Here is a 24,365-nt window from a genome sequence, read left to right on the forward strand (position 1 = left end):
TAAAATATCCTTTCCCCTTTGAAAATAAACATAACTGAGTCTCCCAAATATATAGTATACCTTCACATAATTACAGGTATATAAAAATCTCAAACTCACTATAGAGGTTTTTTTTTTTTTTTTTTATAATTTCAAAGATAATGATCAGAGTGCACAAGGTGACTGGAGAGGCCAGCCCCTGTTTTGTGGAAGCCAAGTGATCTGTGAGTTGCACTCCCACGGTGGAAGGACCCAGTCCTGTTTTTAAGCTGAGCATGCTGGGATGCAAGTTGGAGCTAGCGCTATCATTAACAGAGCTCTGTACGGCTGACTACTGAGCGTAGGCAGCCCAGAAAATGTACTCTCAGAGCTATGGAAGGTTAAAGAGAGCTTTAAATCACAGCCTTATCATACTTGCATGTTATTGGCAAGTCTGCCTAAAAATAGAATCTCATTACTTTAATTCCACAGTATTCTTAGGTTAGCCAACCTTTATTATTAATAACAGCATTTCACATTTATATAGCACTGTCTGCTCAAGAGAACTTCACAAATTATACACATAAAACTTTCCTACCTTAATGTAAAAAGCTATGGGTTAGGAGGGCAGGTGGTAGGTGGTAAGTAGTGGCTTCCACTCTGTGTCCAGGGAGGACAGAGAAAACTTCATCAGGTGACTCAAAACAAAGCCACCCTTTGAATTTAGACCATTTGCTCAGCAAGCACTTTAATTCTTGAATGTTGTATTTTTCATTGATCGGTGAGACTCCTGGGACAGTCACAATAGCCCCAAGAATAATAAGCTGCTTCTATGATACATTTTATGTTTATCTCTTCAGGTTTCACTGCTTTTCCCACTTTCTGACCAAGCCCCCATGTTTCTAAGGAGCCTTTCTGAGGGTTTTCATGTCCATATTCACATGTTCAGAAAGGAAGGAGGCTGGAACATGATCAGCCGCCCAGAGCTTATACCAGTAGCTTACTGAGGATGTGTGAATGGTCAGCAGTGTTGGTATCTATGTTTTCTGCATAAATGCAGAGTGGACATATAAACAATGCCTTCTGAACATAGACTAGTGCTATAGGCAAATTATAGTTCAGCAGTGTAGCTGAATAACTGAGGGGGCGGTGAGAGAGAATGGACGGACATGCAAGATATATGGTGCTAATAGGTATTCAACAGCCTAAAATTCACTAGCACAAACATGTGATACTAATCTTTACATATTCTATACATTTAGTGTCTTTAAGTGGATGTGCATGTCATCTAAGAAATGGGCCAAAGTAAGTGTTTCCACAATAACATTTACAAAGTAACTTCCCTGAGTGAAGCACTGTTCTAAGAAGTGAGTATGAAAACACAGAATAAGACCTTACCTCTAACCAGCTTGTAGCTTAGAGACGTGAAAAGGAATTTCAATCAATGGGAAAAGCATGTGGATAAGAACAGAATCCAATCCATCAGTAGTTACAGGTGCCCGTCAAAGAACATGACCAGGTCCAGAGGCCTGGAGGCAGGAATGTCACATAATCCCAGAACAGAAAATTGGTCAGTGAGACTGGAGGGTACCTAACAAGGGCAGGCAGCGAGGAAGCAGCAGCATCCTGAAGGAATGGGAGTGCCACATGAGGGCGCTCTCAGGGCTTTATGCTGATACCAGTGGGGATTTGCCAGTGCAGCATTTCTTTTGATGAGATGGAAGGAAGATTCTAAATAGAACAAGTAAGATCGTCCAGCTCCACCTCAATAGTTGCCTTTTTTAAGCTAGCCTGCACCATCTCTTTCCCCTTTAATTTCCCTTTCTTCCCTCCATGTGCTCTTTTGCAGTAGCTACATTTCAGCACTGAGAGAAAGCAAGCACACCAGGGCTTCCTGTGAACTCTGAAGTAAAATCAATAGAAAGACCCTGAAGACACAGGCTGGTACCGAGGCACATTCAATACCCCCAGCTGCTTTTGTGACACCAGAGCCTCAGAGACAAATCCGACAAAATGCCACAGCCTTGTGTTCTTCTGATGGTCCAAGGCATGGGAGGAGGGACAGAGGGGAACCGCATAGAAAGGGCATTTCTCTTGCATTGACCATGACAAATACACATGTTCAGGAAAGGAAAGGTAGCCGGAAAGCCCATGTGTCCGATCTGGACAGCAATGCATGCATGTTCGTGTTTCAGAGACCAAGAAATGCTTCACAGAAGGCCAGTGTATTCACATTAACTCCCATCATGTCACTTGGCCATGAAGACTTCTGTTGAAGGGACCAATTCAAGACCTTTCTTCTTCCTCCCTTTCTTCCTTGCTTAACCTCATAGATGTTCGTGCCCTTTGAGGCTTTCACAGAAGACCCTGTGCTTGCTAACTTGGATGTGAAAAAGGAAAATTGGGCTGATTTTTAGGAACTGTTCCTTCCCTTTGGAAAGTCTTCTTTCAGATGTGCACTTGCAAATGCTAGTAAAGTTTGCTCAGCTGTGAAAAGGGGGATTGGGAAAGATTTGATGAACCCATCCACAGAAAGGCTAACACAGACCTGGCTGCTACATGGCCATCTAAAGAAATGTCAGCTCCCTTTTACCTTCTCATGCTTCCTTAGAGCCAGATTGGTTTTAGTATATTTTTCACTCCAACCTACAGATCTTGGATGCAATGTGATAATTCTTCCTGTCTACCAACTTCCAAGGATGGGTGGGAGTTTAGGTACATATTTCATTATTGGATCCTCCAATAAGTACTTACATTTCTCAGTAGAATGGTGCCTTTAGCAAATGTTTTCATTGAATATTTTCTATAAGAGAAAAGAACTTATGCTTAGGCTACAGTTTGTTGGAACTATATAAATATACAATACCCTATGATTGAAGACCAATTTGGCAACAACTCAAGACACATAAAAATGCTCATATTTTCTCAATTTGTCAACCTTCTCATTTCTAGAGATCATTCCTGAGGAATTATCCAGAATATAGGGAAAAATACAAATATGTTGGCCATAGTACTATTTGAGGTATTTCAAAATTCACAACTTAAATATCTATCCACAGAGTTATGGTTTAATTCATGTTGATACATCCAGTCACTGGAATACTAGGAACTTAATCCTGAGGGTCTGTTGGGAACTTCCAGGTGGATTTTGCCATGGTCTAACCTGGGAGGAAGGTTTGGAAGCACAAACTTAATGTTCTTTCTAGTACAGCATCTTCGTGAAAAGGGATGTATGAGTATTCAAAATGGCCCCTCATTTTGCTCAGACATACGCATAATGAGGTAATGGCTCTTTGAATGTGGTTACCAAACCCCAGCAGTACAGAGGTGACAACCTCCTGTTTCATAATAAATGAGTAGATACAAGCAACTGCTCATTGATGGCAGCAGCCTGCTCTATTAGCCACTTTACATATATGGACTCATTTTTATCCTTACAAAAAACCTGTGAGGCCTTATTAGCCCATCTTAAAGATAATGAAACTAAATTCCAAAGCAGTGCAACTGACTGAACTACAAAGCCAGTTGTGAAATTGTCCTAAATATGAGATGATAGTGTGTGTGTGTGTGTGTGTGGCCTCTGTAACCTCTCAGCAGCTGTTCTTTTTATAAACACCATGCAACAATGCCTCTAGCAATGCTAAATAACCTGGTTTTAAAAAAACAGGAAGCATTCTTTTGGTCTGAAACAGAAGCCATTGACACCATGTAACTAAGTTCCGGAAGAATACTTTGACCAACACCTTCAGCCAGTGTCGCCTGTTAGTAATTAAGACTCCTACTCTGTCGGTTTAGGGCCAGTTCCCTGCAACACTGCAGATGAAGTTCAACAGGGCTCGTGGTAAACGGTGCTCTTCATGATTCACTGTGGGAGAGCCTGATATAATGAAGAGCAACTAGAACAGCCACCCTGGAGAAATGTCATACAACACTTCAGAAAGGGGAGGAAGGGAAGGGAAACCTTGGGAAAAGTAGGACATGAGTGAATTTAAGAAGATTATCTTGGGGCCAGTGCTGTGGTGCAGGGGGTTAAGCCACGACCTGCCATGCTGGCATCCCATGTGCCAGTTTGAGCTGTTCCACTTCTGATCCAGCTCCTTGCTGGTGTACCTGGGAAGGCAACAGGAGATAGTCCAAGTATTGGGCCCCTATCATTCACATGGGAGACCCTGGATGAAGTTCCTGCCTCCTAGTTTGAGTCTGGCCCAGCAAAGGCTGTTTTGGCCATTTGGGAAATGAACCAGTGGATGGAAGATCTATTCTCTCTCTCTCTCCCTCTCTCTCTCTCTCCTCTCTGACTCTTTCTTTTTTTTTCTTTTTTTTTTTTTTTGACAGGCAGAGTGGACAGTGAGAGAGAGAGACAGAGAGAAAGGTCTTCCTTCCGTTGGTTCACCCCCCAAATGGCTGCTACAGCCGGTGCACTGCGCCAATCTGAAGCCAGAAGCCAGGTACTTCCTCCTGGTCTCCCATGCAGGTGCAGGGCCCAAGCACTTGGGCCATCCTCCACTGCACTCCCGGGCCATAGCAGAGAGCTGGACTGGAAGAGGGGCAACCAGGACAGAATCTGGCACCCCGACCGGGACTAGAACCCAGTGTGCCAGCGCCGCAGGGAGAGGATTAGCCTATTGAGCCGAGGCACCGGCCCTGACTCTACCTTTCAAATGAATAAATAAATCTTTAAAAAAGGAAAATATTCTTAACCACAGATGTCTGACCTGTCATTTGATGAAATTAAATAAGGAAGATATTGGGTTATAGCGATCCAAATAATCAGTTTTCTCAGAATAAGAGCATCCTTCTTAAAAACAGTCTTTTCACATAAAATATGAAACTATCCCTCATTGAACATACTGTTCACCTTTTATTACATTCAAAGCTTACTTTTTAAAGGATGGCAAGATCTTTTAAGATTTATTTATTTTGAAAGTCAAAGTTACAGGGGAGGGAGGAAGATCTTCTACTCACTGGTTCATTCCTCAGATGGCTGCAACAGCCAGCACTGGGCCGGGCTGAAGCCAGGAGCCAGGAACTTCATCTAGGTCTCCCATGTGGTGGCAGGGACCCAAGCACTTGGGCCATCACCAACTGCTTTCCCAGGCCATAAGCAGGGAGCTGGATCAGACATGGAGCAGCAGGGACATGAACTGGTCATCCATACAGGATGCTGGCACCACAGGTGGTGGCTTTACCCTCTGTACCACAATACCAGCTCCCCCAAAGCTTATTTTTAAAAAGCATGTTGAGCCAAGTCCCATTTTCCTGTCCCACATCCATTTATTGCTCCATAGTACCTTTCAGACAGACATACTGGATCAGCCTGACTTCCCTGGTAGATGTTCAAATGACCCACTGGGTACCAGAGCTGATGGGGACGAGGGCCAGCTGGGGCTGCCCCAGGGAATCCAAGCAGCTTCCAGTGAGCCTGTAGCTGCCAGAAAGCCAATACTCATTTCAAGAGGAAAACCTAATATCAGAAAGGCCAAATGTTGTTTCTGACCATCATCCAGGCTTTGCTCTATTTGTTGGAGTGTGTGCTTACACCTTTTATGGCTTTCAACCCCAGTTTTCTCCTTCTAGAAGTTCCAGGATAGTTACCCCTAATCTGAATTTGAAATAAACATTATTTTGCCTCTCCTCTCCACTTCTGCTCCTTATTGTTGGGTTGTTTTCTGAACCCAGAACAATGGCAAACAGGAACACCATTCAATCCTTGTTGTTGCTGTGGTTGTTAATGCTAGGTCTTATTTAAAAGAGCTGTTAGAAACAGATAAAGCTTAGCTTGCTAGCCTCACTGGGCTGGCACATGAAAACTACGGAAGAAGATACATTTTAACTGATGCTAGAGAAAAATTGCATCTCTACAGTGTGCTTGGGAAAAAAGCCATTGAACGGAAGGCACAAAATAATTGCACAACATCTCAGAAACTTTGCTCTCAGCTGCTTGATGAGCTATTTGCATCTCTTCGTTGACTTTTTTTTTAGAATAATGAGATGAGCCACTTTTTATTTCCCCTCCTTTGGAGTCTCAGACTTGTCTAATCTCTAATGAACACAATTCACATTTTCCTGGCAGTGTTGGCTATCAGTACAAACCATTTTACTCATTGCCTCATACTGCCAGTCAGCAAGCAGGGACCTAATTAGCTCTTTTCTTTAATGGCAACAGTTAAATTTACATTATTAATTTAAATATTACAGACTCTGTGGACTTGAGCTCAGAGCTGACATAAAGATGGAAGATGAATAATAAGGTGCTGAAAAACACCAGAGTCATTATTCCCATCATGTTCAAACTTTTAGCTATAATGATATCAATTAAAACTCTAATCCCAGCAAAAAGCTTTGCTGCTTCTCTTTTGTTACAAAAACTGCAGTTAAAGGTAGGGCTGGGGTGTTCAAGTTATACTTTGCAAAATGTAGGAGTCACATAGATCAAGAGACATAATTACAACTGTAATTTTTTTTTCTGCTTTTCTTAAAATGCCCAAATGGTGAAAAGGCAGCATGCTCTCCAGCCCCATGCTGTGTATCCCTGGTTTCTCGAATGTCCTCAAGTGCTGCAATCAGTCTGCAGTGTCAAAACCTGTTTGGGTTGCAAGACAGATGGGACTTTCAAAATGAAATGTACCTATGACTGTTTGCTACTATATATATAAAATGTCTCATTTAGTCTCATCTGTGATTTTCCAAGAGGAAAATGTTTCCAGGAGCAATTTATCTCAGTCTTACAGGTTTGTATCACTGAATGACCATCTGAAAAACAGGCCCAGAATCTTCTCTTAAAGGGAAACTGCCTGAGTGTGTTACTCCAAGGTGTTTTCAATTCAGTACTTGAATAGTGTTGATTCACTTTAAAATAAAGGAAACAGCTACATGGAAGAAAGTGAGAACGAAACTTCAGATTTGGTGCGTGAAACCTTTCATTTAAGTTCATAGAATAGTTCATACTATATCTGTGAAACCAAAACAGCTGGTAGAAAAGATAAAATCCATAGGCAATCTTTCTTCTTTTTCATTTTTGTGCCAAATTCAGCCCACTGGCTCACCAGCTACTTAACCAGCTCTTTCCTTGAGTCAGCCAGCTGAGCTCTTCCCTGCCACGAGCTTGCTCCCCGGCGAAGGCAGCCATCTCCCTTGACAGGGCAACAAGACAGCTGCAAAGATACCCCAGCCCCTGGACTCCCAGCCCTCTTTTATAGCCTATTTTTAAAATTAAGTAATTAATTAATTAATTTGCCTTTGAGATTCTAATTTTCCCTTTCAAATAAATTCCTTGCAGTCAGGCTCTGTGTCTGATTTATTTCTGTCCCCCCGACAATGCTTAGCACTTGGGAGGAGCTCGATGATGTTGACTGAATGAGCTGGAAATGAGCTGGCTCCAGAGGGGTGACGCAAAGGTTCACCCATCAAGTTTAAAGTCTCGTTTGCTTGGGTCTCATAAAATGCATTGTTCCGATTTTTAAAGACTAACAATGGCTTCACTATTTATTTAAATCCAAAGACCTGAGTTCAAATTATACTGATTTTTCTCAACAGTGAAGTGGCTCTGTTTGAGACTCAGCTTCCATAGCAGCAAAATACAGACAGAAGTGGCTTCTCAGCTAAGATTATAGAAATGGGAACCTTAAAACTTCCTGGTAAAACTGGAGTCTAAATAACAAAATATATAAAACCTGTCTGTTAACTGGAAATTTTATGTGAAAGTGTAAAGGGTTATGACTGTCAATAAATGCAGCTGCAACTGTGTTCAATGAACACAGCATGAAGGCAAAGCAAAAGGACTAAGTGTTCAAAGAGGACAGGCTGTGCTTGACAGGCATCTAGTACTCTTCAAAGTTGGGTTAGTAGGGATGGGCATTTAGCCTATCAGTTAAGACACCAGTTGGGACACCCCTACCCTACTTCCAAGTGCTTGAGTTCAAGTCCTGGCTCTGGCTCCTGATTCCAGCTTCCTACTAATGCAGACGCAGGGTGGCAGCAATGGCTCAAGTAGTCCCTGCTACCAACATCGGAGACTTGGATTGAGTTCCCAGCTCCTAATTCTTTGGCCTGGCCCACTCTGGCTGTTGTGGGCATTTGATGAGAGAACTACTGGATGAGAATGTTCTTTCTCTGTGCCTCTCCCTCCCTGTTCTCCTTTAAAATAAATTAAAAATGATGTTAGCAACCAATATTGCCTTTAAATGGCAGTTAGGATAGCAGTCGACAGTATAGACTCTAGAGTTAGAATACCAGATTCAAAGTCTAGAATAATAATAGGGTCTGCCTTTTAGGATCCTTGTGAGTATTAAAGAAGACAACTTATTTAAAGGTCTTAAGATAGTGCCTGACAACTGATGGGTCCTTAGTGAGCGTTAGCTATTATCAAATAATCAAATTGTATATAATTCATTATTAGCTCATCTATATGTACATATATACCCTGAATTGTTTTAAAAGTAATTCCTTGTATTCTCACCTTTCCAATGGTTAGGGGCTCTTCAAGGAATTTCACAGGACTTCCCCATAGACGTCATAAGTTGGTGTTCTCAGGACAGGTTAGGAACAAAATTCATGCCCAGGATATGTTGACAAGAGACAGCAAAAACACATATCGTCCACTGTTTATATGTCAGCGAGTCTACTGGATTCTTCTGTTCCACTCAGGGTGCCACTTCTGGCTGAACAGGAAATTTGGGTCACATACCTAAACAGTTCTGTCCAATGACAACAACAGGAGCAATCACTTGGTGAGGGCTTGCAATGTATCAATCACGATGCTTCAGGAGCTTCACAAATTTGATCAGTTTTTATCTCATGTAACTCTCTAACATGCTACTATTCTTACTTGAATTTTACAGGGGACCAGAAGACGTGACTGAGGCTTAAAGAGGCGAAATTAATTTGGTGAAAATCAAAAAGTCAGAAATGACAGTATCATGGCCTGAATCTAGATCACTGGGCTCCCAAACAAACACACACACACACACCCCACTATATAATACTTCTTGTATGGAAATGCACAGGAGTAGGAGGCCTAAGATTTTGGAACTCCAAGAGTATGCTGAATCTACTCAAATTTTTAAGAATGGAAGAAAGTCTCTGATCTAGAAGTAAATCTCAACTAAAGTGATTTTTCTGGTTGTTAACTCAGAGCCCCTGTTTAGGGCCAAAGTCAATCCCAAATCTTGTGAAATCACAGGCATGTGAAGTATGGCGCGAGGCAAAGGGACACCTCTCCCCTTGTCCGTGTTCTCGGCCACAGTCACATTTTTAATGTGTTCTGACTCATGGGGCAGAGAAAATTAGCAAATTAGTAGGAAGAAAACCCTAACTTTCCCTGCTTATGAAAGGTTGAATTAGTTTTGTTGGAATCCCCACAGCCAAGATACTGAAGAGAATGAGATTTATGATACAACTTTTTTCCCAGATGGGAAAGTGCTTTACTAATGCAATTCATTTGCAATGAGTAAATTGGTCACTGTGGAGGTTGTATTAAGTCTCTGAGGCCAATTCAATTGGGGACTCAATAAATAAGCCCTTCCAGGGCACCACACAATGTCTCCCAGGTCAGAAAAGAGTCCTAGATAAATAGCAACCTCACCACCTTTATTTCTTCTATCCTTGAAACATGCTTTTGAGAAACGTGGAAAGGATTCATGCTGTTGAAGAAGCTGAGGGATGTAGGCAATAAGGAATGGATCAGGAGATCTCAGTTCTTGTTCACTTCCATGGCCATTTCAAGTCCCCATTTCATGAGTATCTCCTAGGATAATTCAGGGGTCATGTTTTAAACACCGATCAGCAGAACGGCTAAATCGCCACAGTTTGCTGACGCTGAAACTCCCTTGGCTCCACATTCTGCTCTTACTGCTTCTGTTCTGTTCTCACCCTTGGCCATTCTGAAGGGTTTCATTCTTAGGAGGGGCACCGCTCCATGCATTATGTGCTGATGCTTCCTTCACGCTAAGCTCAAGGTCATTGTTTATTAAGTCAAAGTTGGCACTGAGAATGGAAATGGATGGGGAAAGGATGTGTATTTGAATTCACATCGTGTAATTTATGCCATGAGTCCATGGCATGTGGCACGTATAAAGTATTTTTTTTTTTCTTTTTTTTTTTTTTTTTTTTTAGTGAACCCAAGTAGTCCATGAAGAAGTGAATAAATATAGAGTGAAATTGAATTTTGGAAAATAAACAAACCTGTATTAAAGAGCAGTGCATGTCACTATGCCACAGCGTACTTCTTTGAACAGATTTTCTTTGGAAAAGTAAAACTGACACATCTGGCCTCGTTGGACTATTAGGATGAGTTAAATGTTGACGACGGGGGAAAAACCAAATCCTTGACTAGAGGGGAAGCCATTCTGTCTAATGCAATGGATAATAATTCTGTAGTTGCGCCATCCCAAAGTCTATATAATGCTCCTTAATTCTGGTATATCCCATGTAGGATTTAAAGTGTCTGGAGGGATTTGCTATAAGTGTTGTTTTATTTTGTTTTAAACAAGGCAGATAGATCAGAACTGATAGGGTCTTTTTTTGGCCTTAAATAAGATCTTTGTAAAATATGACCACTAATCTGGTCAATGTGCTTGGTCAACGTGCTTCCTTTAGTAGTAGTAGTAATGTTATTATTTATTGCCTCATTTATGCTCACGATGTCACCATTGAGAGCTCAGAATTTCTGATCTTCAGATCTGCCCTGTGAGTAATTTGCCTTCTTTAGATATTTGATGGATGGCGTTGTATGAAAGAGATAATAAAATACTCCGATGAACAATGTACATATCTATTGTGAATTCTACATTAAAGACATCTCAGAGTTTGTAACGGATACAGAGGTTTAGTTCTCTTGCTTTCTCCAACTTGCCTTTTTCCATATCACAAAATTTGCTGAATGCACTGTTTGTCTTGATGTCGACTGAGTTATTTATCAGAGGAAAAAAACAGGCAGCATTGTTCAAAGCATCGTTAAGGAGATATTATTTCAGATAACAATGTCATTAAACTCCTGTAAAGGGGAATGTAAGTATTCACATTTTCAACATTTCTAGTGGACTGTAGCTATGGCTAATTAAGGAAAAAGTCAACTAATTTATAATGTTTGTGCTTCATGTTAAATCTGATAATATATCTGAAAATACAAAAACCACAACAACTCCAGCCTTGGCTAAAAAGTAAACCTTTAATTCAGCGTCACAGTTGCCGTTTAGAGTAATATAATAAAATTCTAATTTTGTAGTGACTTCTCGTTCTTAAGGAGTCAAAGGCAAAAGAAAATTCTCCACAAATCTTCCACGTTCAAAGTATCCACTTCAAAAGAGGACTTTTTTTTTATCTCCAATTTATCCTGACAAAAATTCTCTTGGGCTTTTATTTCAAGAGATGAAAAATGAGCCATGGCAGTCAATGGTGTATGGTGACTATTTATCTGTTTACACCTATCCATGTGATTGCTGGAAAAGCCAGATTAGACTTTGAATGTAATATGAAGAATGTATGCTATTCACAAGTCCATAGTCCTCAGAGGAGAAATAGGTTAAAAACGCAAAAGTAAGTTTTAGAAACCATGCATTTTACTTCTGTGACCAACAATTCAAGGCCTTTTTTTTTTCAGGTAAAATAGATATGGCCAATTTTTAAATAAACACACAACAAATCAATTCCCAGCTTACAGTTCTTCCCAACACAAAAAACCCACAAAGCCAATTATTTAACAATGTCTGCATTTTATGTGAGAGGTTCATTGTAGAATATCATTAGTACACTAAAGACGACTTTTATTTGTAAGATTCCTTGGCAAATATCTTTACAAAGCAAAGGGCACTCTGATAATTTTGATAATAGTCCCGAGTCGTTCTCATTTTGTAGCTCCTGACTTTCGCGGACTGTGCTCTCTCTGTAAGTGGGTGTGCACCTGTAGGAAATTTTATACGGCAGCCGCTCAGCCATAATCAGAAAGCAAATTCATTTTCAGAGGCAAGTAGGAAATGCACGATGGCATCCAGGCCCCTTTTATGGCCACATCTGCACAGCTCAGGGAAAAGTTTGCAGATATGTCTGCTGATCGCGTTACAGTGCTGTTATGAGAGAATAAAGCTGCACCTTTGATGGGCTATTGTGGCAAAGTTAGGGGTCCCCAGTCATTAGAAGTTTTGCATGTCACACAGCAGAGCAGATTGGAGACCCAGAAACACTTTATGCAGCTCCCTGGATTTTCGTCATTTCCATCAAATATCGGTGGCCTCATTAAGTGAAGATAAAACACACACACGCACACACACACACACACACCCCGGCGATAAAGATGACTTTAGGCTCTGACTTTCACCTCTGTGACAGGAAGTTCACTGTGCTCACACAGCTCCTCCAGGACACCAGCTGAGAACAGGGCTGCTTTCAGAAGCAGTAAGTGATTCCATTCTATTAATGTCCAGGTGATATGTGAAGCCCATTATCACATCACTAATGTGGCGGCAGACATTTCCTGGCCAACCCGAGGTAGCTCAACTGTTTGTCAAGTGCGTGACTGGAACACAGAATCCTTAGAAATAATTTTAAGTTTCTACTAGCGCCATGGAATGCCACAAATAACCAAAACAAGGAAACAAAATAAAACCAAAAAAACCCTGATCTTTTAAACTTCAATGCTACACAAAAGATCATAGGAAACAGTTAGTAAAACAATTTATAGTACTTAATTGGAGGGTTTTGGTGAAACGTTTGTGTTCTTGGATGCCACGGGACACGTGTTATCAGAGAAAGCAAGGCATGTGGCAGCTGGGGTGGGGGTGGCGGTGTACTAAGAATGTAAAAACCAGGGGTACACGCAGCTCACTGTCACAGCACATTGATGGCTGTCTCTCATCCTCCCCAAGGACATCCTCCTAACACACCGGGGGTCTCCTCTGCGGTCCCCCATTAGGCAATGTGCTGTGTGAAATCACTGGAGGTTCCAAGCAGAAGAATCAACCCCTAGACACATCAGGTATACTGCAGTACAGAGATAAATAGGCAGGCTAAAAACAGAATCTGTAATATAATTAAAAATAACCCCTGCTACCCGAGTTGAAGAAGATATTGGAAAATGATGCACACATTCTTCTTTAACATTTTGCCAGCAATTCTGAATCTAAACAGCTCATATTACACAGAACTGTAATTTGTTTTCTGAATAAAGGACCCACCTCAAACAAATAGAAATCTATCATTTTCCAGAGAGCAGTGAAGGTCTACCCAGTAAGCCTGATTATTTTTAATGAGGTATGTGGCTTTAAAATGGTTGAGATTTGAGTTCTAGGTAAAGTTTTTTAGATCTAAAATGAATACAGTAAAAACCAATATTGATCATTAGGAGTACAGGTGCTAATTGAGCCTGTAAAACCTTTTAAGAACTAAGAGGAAAAAATTTCCAGTAAGACCACAATAAATTACTATTAAATAACCAGAATATTTGTGAGGAATTTAATGTCAGTACATCAGCCTCCCTTTAATTAAAAAAAATAGTGTATTCCTGATTCAGTCAGGAAGACTATTCCAGTAATATTATAAGAGCAGACTCACTTTGGCCAGTTACCTTTTCAACTTATATTTCATTATGTTCCAAAGAAATCCACTTTTTAGATTTCTTATGCTTTTAAGAATCCACTGTTAATCATTTGTGTTTTTTCCTCCTCCCAGGTCTTTCAGAGCTTGATACACACTGTCCTCACACTAAAGTGAAAGCAAAACCATAAACTGAGAATCGTATTTTAATATCCGAGAAAATATTCTGGTAGCAAATATCCCTGATAAGTTTAAAAGAATGAAAAAGGTTCTATTCTTTACTGTGTTATTATGAAATCTGACCCAAATTTTCATTAACTTGGCTTTAATGAGCAAATGCTGACAAGATCCAAATACCATATAAACGCCAGGTTTAACCAGTGTGGAGGCTCCTGCTGATATGGGGTAGGAAGACATCAAGTCTGTATATCTGCATTCAGATATACCTACTTAAGACCTTTCCATTCTAGAACACTCCAGGGGGTCCCTAGAGGCTGCAACCCAGTGTCTCTATGCTCTCTAACGTACTCTTGATCCCTTTCAAGGCCAAAGCAATGCTGGTCCCCCCTGACAACTGCTTCTCTATCTTGCCCCAGATCGACAGATTGGTTCTCATCTTTTCTACCCAATTTATTTACTTATTCTCCTGGGAGGAAAAAAAAATTGTGATCAATTCACACTTCTGGCTTTCTAACCACATTTGTGTCTATTTTTATCTACCCAGGGAAACAAGAGACAAGTGGAGACCCTGGAAACTGGGCAGCAGCCCATCTCCTCACAGTCTCCTTGGCGTTTGGGTGACATGCAGTGGTGTTCAAGATTACTGAAGGCACCTGGAAATACTGTGGGCTGTGCCCTGAGCTGATATCAGGTGGGTCTCGCCTTCCTGGCTGGCCAGTGCTGGTGCTTGACAAGCCCACTGGAACCACGGATGACCAAGAACCCAGAAACTACCCATGAAATCCACTTCAAAGAGTATTTAGTTTAAACGGGTCATCTTGCAGATGAGAAAACAGAGTCCAACAAAGTGAAGAAGTAGCAAATGATTAGAACTAGCCACAGCCCCTGGTTTCTAAAGCAATTCTCTCTCCAGGACAAGGAAGAGCCACAGGTTTTCTGGGATCTACAGTTTTGCTGGTGGATCACTTTCGAGGCATGTTTTGGTGAAAACTCTTCCAATGGCCCTCGGAGTTTAGGCTCTCTGGGCAGACTGTCGTCACTCATGGTGTCAAAACAGAGTTTCTGAACAGGCAGAAACTAGGGCTGCAAATCCCGGAAACACAGGCACAGGCTTTGCTAGGATCTGCAGCTACCCCCAACTCCCCACCCGGCACAGCCCTGTCTCCAGCACATTACAGCTTATATAAAACGTTCTGCAATAAACATTGTTTTTATAACAAAAACATAAGTTTTATTAAAAAAATCACTGATAATAGCACCTGTCTGGACATCATTTTATAATTTAGAAATTCAGAAAGACCTTTGCTCTAGTTATTTCATCAAATCCTCACAAAAACAGTGTCAGTATCCCTGATTGCAAATGAAGCAACTGAGGCTGACATGGGTTAAGTGATTTGCCCTGAGAGTCTCAGCTATTAGGGAACAGAACAGGCACCGAGAACGCAGATGCTCTGGTTTTAAATGTTTCTCCTACTAAGTCACACAGTCCCCTGAGGTGAGCTTGAAAACAATTCTGATTAATTGTTCAACAGCCCCTCGATAAATAGATGTCTCTGTGGAAAAAATATGTTGGGTTTTTTTCCCTCCCACTTACCTCTGGAAAACATTGAAAGAGTCCTCTTTTTAATATCTTTTAAAAATCTCTTTTGCATTTACTTTTGAAAGAATAAGATCCCACAGAGCCTGACTGTGCCTTGGGACACTGAGACTGGGAGCTGGGAAGCCTCCACTTGGGGCACCAAGCCATAGCACACAGCCAGGGTCATGCATTTTAGGTGCATACCTTTTTTGTTTTTGAGGGGGGTAGATAACCACCCTGTGAATTTAGTGGAACTTCATTTTACTACAAGTATGTAAACTGCCCAAGAAAATAAACAACCAAAACAAGGAATTCACTAATTTATTTAGCATCACCATAACATTCACCACACCTAACACCTGTCAGCACAGGGCAGCTGAAATGCCCTTTTCTGTGATATGTCTTAGCATTCACAGCAATTGCTGATCTGGGCGGATGTCGGAGTTCTCAGAACAAAATGGAGAACTGGGCTGTTCAGGGACTTGAATGGAGTGGCCCTCTACGTTTTTGCCTCTCATTGCTCAAAGAAGCATTTCTTGCAAAGCAGGAGAGCCACATGAGCGGTCAGTTTGGGAGTCCTTAGATGGGTTATCTGGGAGCATTTCCCACCACTACTCTTCTGATATTCATCTAGACCAAGGCCAGGGCTCCGAGCAGGAAACATAAATAAAAGACAGCTTTCTGGCTGGGTAACTTGCAGTCATCTCAGCTACTTGCACTGAAGCTTTGGTATAAATATTTGATTGTGACTCTAGATATTTTCACTGTATTTCTGGGGAGGATAGGAAAGCTAAGGGTCAACTCCGTCCTCAGATTGTAGAAAAATAATAGCATCTCATTCCAGTGTTGTGGTGTAGTGAGCTACATTGCTACCTGCAACACAGCAGCTCATGTGGACACTTGTTCAAATTCTGGCTGCTCCATTTCCAATCCAACTCTGTTAAAGTGCCTGGGAAAGCAACGGAAGATGGCCAAAGTGCTTGGGGCTCTGTACCTACGTGGAAGACCTACATGGAGTTTCTGGATTCTGGCTTCAGTCTGGCTCAGCACTGGTTGTTGTAGCCATTTTGGGAGCGAACCAGAGGATGGCTCTCTGTCTCTCCCTCTCTCTGGAACTGTGCCTTTCAAATTAAAATAAATCTTAAAAAAAAAACAAAAAGGTAGTAGCACTAGCTTTCAAACACTGTTAAGATCTCTAGCTTATTTTTACTTTATTAATTGTTTTACATGCATTTCACTATTTCTTTTTGTTCTGTTTTTCTAATTATTTACACTTCTAACACATTTCTATCATGGTTTCAACTGTAGGCCAAGGACATATTAGGTGACTTCAAAGCTTTAAATTGGGATCCAACATGCTAAGTTAATTTCTTCTTTACTCAAAATGTTATTGCAAGGATAAATTTGAGATCACAAAGTATACAGCAAAATACAAATTCAAGAGGATATGATCATTAATTTAACCCATTAATTGAATTCATGCATTTATCCATTAGCCAAACACATGCTTGGTCTTCATAGGTAGCAGCACAATGCCAGTATGTGATAATGTCAAGGTTGTCTGAAGACTCCTTTGGTTTCACTTGGAATTGTGGACAGTAATTTGTACAGTGGGTAACATACCTTTGAAGTACATTAAAAACATCCATAAAAACCTTTCCATTTTAAATATGCCAACTGTTGAATTTAACTGAGGAAGACTTTGAATACACTTTGTTGTATTCAAAACAAAAGTAATTGCTTAGTCTCATCAGCTGCAAAAAATTTTACCCACCAATCAAAGGCTGTATCTACACAACACAAACTAGTATTTGGTAAATATTTACTTAATTTTATCATTGCATAAAGTGAATCTGAAAAATTTATTTTCCACTAAAGAGCTTTTCCTCATTTATCTTTTTTTTTTTTTCTTTTTTTTTTTTAATTAGGGTTGTTGCTCTTAGTGGTTGGGTTACTTTGAAAGAAGTTGGGAGAGAGAGGAACAATCCTTAAACTGCGATGACTAAGTGAATGGATGCCATGAGTTGAGTACCCTCTAAGTGTTCCTGGATTTTGAAGCCGTAAATGACATTAGATTCTGTTATCTAAATTTCATTATCAGAACTTTATCTCCATTGTAATCCATAAACTGTACTTTGGAAATTTATATTTATTAAATAAAAGTTAAAAAAAGAACTTTATCTAGGTGAATTTATTCTACATTCCTTACCAACGATGAAGTCTCATTGAATAGTATAGAAGAAAAAAAAAAGAGGCAGAGACTCACTCTCCAATAAACCTATATCCAGGATCTATACAAACACTCATTTTATAATTTCTGCTTGAGTTCTGTATAAACCTTCACGGCACCAAAAACAAGATATTTAAAAATATTACAGACTCTTGAAAAGGAAGTGAAGACTCCTTGAGGATAGCAAGTTTATCTTATTCTCTTTCCAGCACATAGCTCGGGCCTACGTTTGTTAAATGTAAGCAAATGAACAAATGGATGGATGATGGTAGTACCAACAGCTTCCACCAAAACTACTGAACAAGGCTCCAGCCAGCACTGGCAACACTGCAATATGAATTTTAAAAGAGCCATCAAGCACACACAAAATTGCCCTGGGCTGGGAACAAAGCTGTGCCCTGTCATAAGCAGAGGGAGTTTTACACGATGCTCAGTCTGAAACAGTGAGTCCCGAAAGGCAGCGCTACACAGATATTTTCACAGGTCCAGAACAGAATTTTTTACAGGGACTCTTTCCTAAATTTCAATTTATTCCACTTGAAGTACTTCATTCTTCAATCATGGTCTTCTCATATTGCAGTACGGAAAGTTCCCCTCCTGCATGAAACATGGGAATAAAGAGACTGCGTGTGCTGACTCTCTTCACTGGCCTGCAAGTGGGAGGGAGCTGGCAATTCTCTGTTGGTCTTCAAACTATTTCTGGAAACTTTGCTAGTTCATAAAATGCCAAGGTAAGGTAATGGGTAGACCACAGAACCTGGCTTCTCAGCCCACCCTCAAAGTGAATGAGACCTACAAGCACAAGGCAAGATCACCTCCTACTACTCTCAAAACTGCCTGAAACAAAGGTAGTGAAAACCCACCTGGTCCTCCTCCTGAGGGCTGCAGTTTTCTGGGTATGTTATTGACTACAGGTAAGGTTTTCCCCATCTGCTTCTATTTGTTTCTATGCTGACATGGGCTGCACTTTTATCCGAGTTTTCACTATTAAACGCTTCACTGGATTCTCCTTCCCGGAACAACTTTAGAATCACTTGGTCCCCAGGTCCAAGCTACACTCCACGGCACTGAAGTTAGGAGAAGCAAAAGAGGACATGTTTCAAATGACAGCAAAGGCTGTAGCTAACCTGCCTGTACAAGAGCTGCTGTTTATGACGGGATGCTAATTTCCAACCAGAAAGTCAATTTGGTCAAGAAATGGAAACTCCCCACGTGACACCAGGGCTGTTTAAGATCATAGTCTACTCTGATCACACACACATGGTGCTCTAAAGTTGTTTAAGAAAATCACAGTGCTGCTGGGCACCCCAGCTGTCTGAGAGTTCACAAAGCTTAGATTGTCATGTGCTTTTTGCTATTATTCGTGCTGGGAAGATCTTTTCATCTTTTTTTTTTTTTTTTTTAAGTTGGTCAGAGAAAATGGGTGGCGCTTTTCCTACACGTTAAAAAAAAAAAAAAGAAATGAGATAACATCTGTCACAAGAGAAAACTCTGCATCACACAACTCTCCTAGCAGCATCTTACTGACCAGTCAAGCCTGGAAGGCAGCTATCCTATGTGGGATATGCCAAGAGCCTGGACAGGGATGGAGCTGAGCTTTGAACAAATACACTCCTAATCCAACATAAGACATGACTGAACAACAAACTCAATGAAATGTTTGGTTTAAGGGAGAAATTATGAAACAGCAGGGAGCCCCAGGCTTGCTGAGCTACACGTCTGAGAATGCTTCCAATGGCCCTGCGTCCCCAGCTGATACAGATGTACAGGTTCACTGACCTGGCGCTCTCAGTTTGCATCAGCTGTGAATGATGAAGATTTCTTCCCCAAACCCTGCATCATGAGCAACCTAAAAAAGATGGAATTTGGAGGAAAAAGATCACACAGTCAATAGGCTGTAGATTACTTGGATGTTGTAAATTATTTTCAAGAGCTACTGACTGATAGAACAGCACAGTTGTAGCATTACAAAGTATGCGATCAGTGGTTGTGTAAAGGAAGAACACTGGGCTGGCATCTCAGACACTGTTCATGTATTCAAATCAACAAACTGAAGGAGAGTAGGGGTAGACTCTGTGAAGCTCAATCCCAAAGCAGGGCGCACACACCGGTATTAACATCTGAGGAGCTAATAAAACTGGAATTCCCCGACTTTTGTCAAATGCTAGACATGTGCCCTAGACAAACGATCTTGAATGCTGAGCCTCACTCAGTTTCATTATCCATAAAACAGAGATTAGACTAGAATACCTCCAAGGTCTCAAGCATCTCTTTTTAATTTATTTAACTTGAGAAACAGAGCCCCCGTCCACTGTTGCAGTCTACAAACACCCACAATGGTCGGGTCCACAGTCCGTGTCTCCTGTGTGGATAGCCAGAACCCGAATATCTGCGCCATCACTGCTGCCTCCCTGGGTCTGCAGAGGCAGGAAGCCGGAGTCAGGAGCCAGATACAGAACCCAGGAACTCCCATACGGGATTCAGGCATCTTAACCACGAGGCTAAACACCCACGCCCTGAGGCAGAGAGACATATTTTAAAATTCAAGTTGTTGATCAAATATCAAGAGAAGGAATAGCATAGATTTCAAGAAAAGTTTATATGGTCACCCTTGAAGGAAAATGATCACTATTGTAGGAAATGGGGAGTTTGGCGTATGTGTGCTTTGATAAGGAAGAGCCTGGCACTCTGGTTCAGGAGATAGGACACTTGCATAAAATTACAATACGGGGCAACCAATTCTAACTGTCAAATGTTCAGCTCAGATAGTATCCAAAATTCAAAGGAAGGAAAACTTCTACTAAAGCTAAGGCAGAAAGAACCATTTTTCAATGAACCATTTTCAAAGAACCATTTTTTAGCACAATCTCTCTGAAGATAAGAAGTTAAACTGGATAATTTCTCAGGACCATTGCAAATCAAAACCGAAATATTTGACCTCATAACTAACTCTGGTTTAAGCAATTGTTTTATTTCCTTACTTACTTATTTACTTGTTTTATTTTATTTGAAAGGCAGAGAGAAATCTTTCATCAGCTAGTTCACTTCTCAAATACCCACAGCAGGCGGGGCTGGGCCAAGCTGAAGCCAACAGCTGGGAACTCAATCTGGATCTTTTGCGTGGGTGGAAGGTATCCAAGAACTTGAATCATCATCATCTGCTGCCTCCCAGGGTGCACATTAGCAGGCAGTTGGAATACAAAGCAGAGCCAGGACCTGAAGCCAGGCACCCCACTATTGGATTCAAGCATACTAAGAGGCACCTTCACAGCTGGACCAAATACCCACCCCTAAGTAATTATGCTAAATTAAAGACAACTGCTGAAAAGTTTTGCTGTAAAACCACCAGTATTTCTTCCTTGAGCTTCCAGGAACTCTCTCTTCACCACTAGTAATCCTAGGTGGAGCACAGGCTAATTAAAATAATTAGAACAAGAGGCAACTATAAAGAATTCTGTCACAGCACTGTCCTTTTCATTTCTAAAACCGGTGGACACAAATAAGAGGTTAGACTGAACATTTCTGCCATCAACAATTAGCTTTATTATATTGGGGCAGCCTCACTCATAGGGACACAAATGAAAGATTCCCTATGGGGCGTGACAAAGGGATCCTTGGGGCAGATCCCTCCTTTTATGGTGGCTCAAAGACTACAGAAGCCAAACAGAAAAGAGACTTCGCACTGGCAACATGAGCGGTGAAATCAAACCAAATTCAGAATTAGAAAAGGCTATTTTCACATCATTGAGTCATGTTGTGTTTGCAGCTCTGGAAATGGTTGAAATGGAAAGACCAAATGAAAAAGCAGAAAATTGGAAAATACTTATTTAAAATTAATACCACACCTCATTTTCAATTAGTCTCTCCTGAACTCTGCCTCACTCCCTATTCCCTTGCTTGGGTATGCTTAAACCTGTAGACAAACATGAAATTAGTTTACATAAAAACACTAATTACCATATACCGCTTGAGGATAACAAGCCAATCTCTTCATCTATTTTAAAATTCTTATTGTGAATCCTTAAAATACACCCCATTTTAAGGCATCACTGATTCAATTTTAAAACATTGCCAAAACCTGCTTTGCTAATCTGCAAACTCGATAATTCTCCCCCAAACCTCAGCACACTCAGCAACAATTTAATAGCAAATATCTCCATTGGGACCTCATATTACTAAGATTCTATTGCTTTTTATATTACCAAAAAAGTGCTAGTACACTCTAAAGTATTATAAATAGTTCAGACCAAGCAATGCCTGTCACAATATGTGAAAGTTTATTTTTTTGCACTCAGTAACCTGGGACTTTTATCTTGTGTATTTATAATCTACAATAAGCCCCCCTCCCATTAGTACAAAATGTAGATTACTAATCAACTTCCTAAAGTTTCTGGACATTTTATTTCTGCTAATATGATTATTAAGGGTGGTAAGTTGTATGCTTAATAACCCAATCTTGCTACCAAATGCAAATTATAAACATATCCGAAAATAATTGCATTATGCCCAAATTGGGCTTCTGTAATTATACTCTTCTGAGGCTGCTAAGTAGTCCCCCCACCTTTTTATTTTTTATTGAGGCTATCTGTGTTTATGCATCTTGAAGACGTTTAGTTTGAGGTTTAAGAAATAGATAAAAGTCTGCATTGTTATTTCATAGTTGTTATAATACATTTTAAATGACCTTTAAGAAGTATAGTTCCCCTGCTAGCTACTATTGCTTCATATATTGACAGAGGTCTCTGGAAACCTATTCAACTCTGGAAAGTTCAAGTTTTTCTGTCATTAGTACTAGTTCAAGAAGAAAATTATGTCATTCTAAACAGAAGAATTTTTAATTCTCAATCAAGATCTCTCTTCAATAACTTCCTCTAGTTCCAGTTTTTAAATTGATCCTTATTCATTTGGTTTGTGACCATTATGCTGTCTATTTATTTGCAGTAAATGCTATTCACATACAAAGCAGTCTTTAATAAGTTATTCACATTCTTTATTAGAGATGAACTGCAAAATGCCACCTTACTGATACAGCAAACCCACCGGTGTACATCGACACACTGCAAACCTCCCACCTGCACGCCTGTGTTCTACAGCACTGCTTTAAGGATCACAGAAAGGTGCCCTTTTTGTCCAATTCTCTGCTTCTCCTCCACTCTACCCTTTTTCTCTAGCATGTTCTATCTCTTTAAATTCCTTGTCCACATTAATATCTATTCTTCTTTGTGAAAAATTTACAATGAGCTATAACTGTCACAGGAACCAGAATATTCCAGCTGTTCTCTCCCTGTGGACAGATCTAACCGGCAAGCCTGTCCTAAGGAGGGGGTCTTCGATGAACTCTGAGTCAGACAAAGGAGGGTGACTGGAAATCTTACACTTAACCCAGGTCCTGGGCACGGGGACAATCCTGCTCATTGGAATGGAATTTTCCACCTCCCAAGGAGGGAAGCATAAAACTGCCGCAGGTTCCCATTGGCCAAAGCACAGCCCCACTCCCTTACTATTTCCATGGTAGGTTCTGGACCATGCCCCAGGACGGGACCGATTCCACAGTGAAGCTAGGAGGGCATGCTTCCTCTCGTTCGCTCTCATCAAGTGCCTGGAAGTGCTTTCTTGGTTGATACCAGAAATTGTCTTATCTATCAACTTCTCATTCAAACAATTTTCGACAAACATAGCACCCACTACCATTGCAAGATACATTTGTGGCACAGGTGTGGTAGTCATAAGATTAATGCCTAGCTGCTTGGAATCACAGGAATTTCAGATTATAGACACAGAAAACAAGACCCAGAGAAATTATATGATTTTCCAGAATTAGACGCTGGCTAGAGTGCTCCTGTTTCTTTGTTACAGGCACTTTGTTTTGTTTTGTTTCACATAGCATTCAGCACAACCTTTACTGGTTTTTACAGTTATTAAGTAAACTAGACCCCAAGGGACGATTGCAACTGAGATAGCAGGGATGGAGTGTGGAGCAGTGTGTTCAACATAGTGTCCTGCCTTTCTGTTCTTCTAAATGTAAGTGTTTGCAGCTAAATACAGACTGTTCAAGTTAGTTCCCACCTAGTAGGGCGTCTCCCAAGTCCACAGAAGGGTCACATGGACTGCTGTGCGTGGGCAGTGATGAAGAGATCTGGCAGGGAAGACTACCCAACAAAGTGCCTCTAACTCTTCTTGCTCGCATGCCGTCCCCAAGCTCACAACCAGCGACAATTTTTGCAAATGCTCTTCTTGTCTAAAACTCCTCCAAAACATCCCGCCCACCCTCCCCAGTGGGCTCTTCCCTCCTCCTGATCCTCCCCAGACGTCGTGATTATATAAGTTCTCCTGGCTTCTCAAATTTGCACCTCTGCTTTACCTTTATGTGTGTTTGTGTGTGTGTTTCTCGTATATGTACCATACAGTATGTATGTATTACACGTATTACATATCAACACAGAATATATGCATTTATAAATACATAAACATGTAATGTGTGTGGGTCCCCAGGCTACCTATCTAGAGTACAGAGAGCCTCTGTGATGTTTTCAAGCTTCTACAACTGAAGATGGTGTCAAGTGTGAAAATAACTAGAATGGTGGGTGGGCTGTCCTGGACAGACTCGGAACACTACTAGAGAGTAATATTTTGCTGCCCTGGTCCACCCAGGGATCTGCTTCCCTCCATCTCCCCCAGCTCAAGAGGGGCATTTTAAAGCCATTTCCTTGCACAAGTCACAACAGGAGTGTTAAAGAAGATCATGCAGCAACTAGAATGAGAGTTTAGAATCTACTAGGAGGTATATTGAAAAATTTTTGGAAAATGGAAATAAAAGTATGAGGTTGTTTTTGTACAAAAACTGTTTTCATAAAACATGGAAAATACATATTATGAAAAAACTATAGATGG

At 40.8% G+C, this 24,365-nt stretch overlaps 1 long non-coding RNA gene across 13 annotated transcripts in view; it reads right to left on the minus strand.

The window, feature by feature from the left end:
* Positions 1-24,365, minus strand: part of LOC103348788 (uncharacterized) — a 188,506-nt gene that overhangs the window by 137,529 nt on the left and 26,612 nt on the right. For 5 of the 13 annotated variants that reach the window (XR_016230767.1, XR_016230764.1, XR_016230771.1 and 2 more), the window contains exons 3-5: positions 19,254-19,323; positions 8,417-8,654; positions 2,713-2,761 (exon numbers count right to left, since the gene is read on the minus strand). The exons of 3 other annotated variants lie outside the window; for them this stretch is intronic. This is a non-coding gene — a long non-coding RNA (uncharacterized LOC103348788). Of the gene's footprint in view, positions 1-2,712; positions 2,762-8,416; positions 8,655-19,253; positions 19,324-24,365 lie in introns of those variants that run through there. 5 more of the 13 variants (XR_016230768.1, XR_016230765.1, XR_016230770.1 and 2 more) reach the window with 3 other exon arrangements.

The sequence above is a fragment of the Oryctolagus cuniculus genome, chromosome 3, assembly GCF_051225735.1.
Source record: "Oryctolagus cuniculus isolate XC-2025 breed Fujian yellow rabbit chromosome 3, ASM5122573v1, whole genome shotgun sequence".
NCBI classification, from domain to species: domain Eukaryota; kingdom Metazoa; phylum Chordata; class Mammalia; order Lagomorpha; family Leporidae; genus Oryctolagus; species Oryctolagus cuniculus.